Source organism: Schistocerca cancellata, chromosome 7, assembly GCF_023864275.1.
Source record: "Schistocerca cancellata isolate TAMUIC-IGC-003103 chromosome 7, iqSchCanc2.1, whole genome shotgun sequence".
Classification (NCBI taxonomy): domain Eukaryota; kingdom Metazoa; phylum Arthropoda; class Insecta; order Orthoptera; family Acrididae; genus Schistocerca; species Schistocerca cancellata.
Genome location: NC_064632.1, coordinates 299,371,586 through 299,374,085, shown reverse-complemented (window position 1 = coordinate 299,374,085; position 2,500 = coordinate 299,371,586). Strand labels below are relative to the sequence as shown.

General features: G+C 62.4%; 1 pseudogene; it reads right to left on the bottom strand.

Moving 5' to 3' along the window:
* The window catches only part of LOC126093706 (large subunit ribosomal RNA), a 6,351-nt pseudogene that overhangs the window by 1,910 nt on the left and 1,941 nt on the right, over window positions 1–2,500 (bottom strand).

The window sequence follows — 2,500 nt, the reverse complement described above, 5'->3', positions numbered from 1 at the left end:
ACGCGGGCGATGCCGTCTTTGACCGCCACCACGTCAGGCTTGCGGAGGCCCTCAGGTGTTCGGAGGTGGGGCTCCACGGAGACATTGAAGCCCCTCTGCGCGAGTCCACGGGCGACATAACGCACAACAGCGTCATGGCGCTTGACCCGGGACCCGTGCGTCCTAAAGCAAGCCTGAAGTACGTGGTTGGCGGTCTCCACGGCCTGGCACCCCGCGCGGCATCTGGTGTCCGCCTCCCGCCCGCGACTGCGCCGTGCCTTCGTAGGGAAGGCGTTGATGCGGGCGCGGAGGGCGTCGATGTATTCACGCCCAGATAGCAGGCGACTGGTGTCGGCGACCCACTGATGTTGGCCACTGACGGCGGCAGAGGATGACAGCGCCGCACCGTCAATGGCGATGTGTAGGCGCGCCGCCCACATTTCCCCAACCTGCGTTGACGATTTGAGGAGGTGGCCCTCCCACGTTAAGTGGCGCTCCAGCACCTCGATCTCACGCTGCACCTCATCCAGGCCTGCACCTTCGCAGGCTGGCCCTATCTTCTTCAGCGCCAGGAGACGGGACCGACGGAGCGTTGGACCCATCCAACGGCAGGATGGAATGCCGAGGCCCCCCTGGGCAACAGGAGCGTGGAAGTATCCCAGGGGGGTGTCCGCCGGAAGGCGGAACCATCTCCTGACGGCGGCCCGGATGGTGACGTCGGCCGACTTCAGAGCACCCACCCGGGTGCGGCTGAGGGCCAGCCCATGGTACAGGCCAGGAAGAAGTACGTTGGTGAGAGCGTGGAGGCGCTGTTGCGGCTTCAGCGGAGCTCGGGAGATGACGTCAAGCTGCTCCACCAGGTGGCGACGTGGATTGAAGATACAGCGACCCGCCGTGGAAAATTGCAGCCCCAGGTACCGGAAGGTTTCACCCACACGCAGGGCAGGCATGGTGGTATTGCCTGCTGTGAAGGTGACATTGCTGTCCACCTTCACCTTCTTCTCGCGCCCTGACGCGACTAAGGCGAGGGTGAAACACTTCCGGGCGTTGATCTGCAGCCCCAGGTGTGCGAGGGCTGCGGTAGCTGCATCGATGAGGGACTGCAAGCCCCTCGGGGTCGCTGCAAACAGCAAGACGTCATCTGCAAAGGCCGCAGCGTTGACCCTGCGACCGAGGATCCGAGCTCCGATGTGAGAGGGCAGCTGGCCTAAAACGTAGTCCACCGCAAAGTTGAACAGGAGGGGGGAGAGGGGATCGCCCTGGCGAACGCCCCGTGCTGGCTGCACAGACACGCCCACGCCGGCGCCGTCCGCTATCACCGTCGTGCTGCCCTCGTAGCACCGCTCGACATACTCGACAAAACAATCCGGCAGGCCATGCGCCTTCAGCACAGGGCGAAGGGCAGCATGATCTACCGAATCGAATGCCTTCGATACGTCGATCGATGCCACAAAGACAGAGCGGCAGGAGCGAACTGCGTCGGTGAGGGCGGTGTCCAAGATGAACGTATTTTCCAACATCCCATCACGAGGGATGAATGCCCGCTGACGTTCGTCCACAGCACAAGCGCGCATCAGGCGCGAGAGAGTCATAGTTACTCCCGCCGTTTACCCGCGCTTGCTTGAATTTCTTCACGTTGACATTCAGAGCACTGGGCAGAAATCACATTGCGTCAACACCCGCTAGGGCCATCGCAATGCTTTGTTTTAATTAGACAGTCGGATTCCCCCAGTCCGTGCCAGTTCTGAGTTGATCGTTGAATGGCGGCCGAAGAGAATCCGCGCACCCACGCGCCCCCGGAGGAGCACGCTAAGGCGGACGCGGCCTCGCAGCAAGGAAGATCCGTGGGAGGCCAAGGCACGGGACCGAGCTCGGATCCTGCGCGCAGGTTGAAGCACCGGGGCACGAACGCCGCGCAGGCGCGCGCATCCTGCACCGCCGGCCAGCACGAGGCCAACCAACGGCGAGAGCAGACCACGCCCGCGCTAAACGCCCGCACTTACCGGCACCCCTACGGCACTCACCTCGCCCAGGCCCGGCACGTTAGCGCTGACCCACTTCCCGACCAAGCCCGACACGCCCCGATCCTCAGAGCCAATCCTTATCCCGAAGTTACGGATCCAATTTGCCGACTTCCCTTACCTACATTATTCTATCGACTAGAGGCTCTTCACCTTGGAGACCTGCTGCGGATATGGGTACGAACCGGCGCGACACCTCCACGTGGCCCTCTCCCGGATTTTCAAGGTCCGAGGGGAAGATCGGGACACCGCCGCAACTGCGGTGCTCTTCGCGTTCCAAACCCTATCTCCCTGCTAGAGGATTCCAGGGAACTCGAACGCTCATGCAGAAAAGAAAACTCTTCCCCGATCTCCCGACGGCGTCTCCGGGTCCTTTTGGGTTACCCCGACGAGCATCTCTAAAAGAGGGGCCCGACTTGTATCGGTTCCGCTGCCGGGTTCCGGAATAGGAACCGGATTCCCTTTCGCCCAACGGGGGCCAGCACAAAGTGCATCATGCT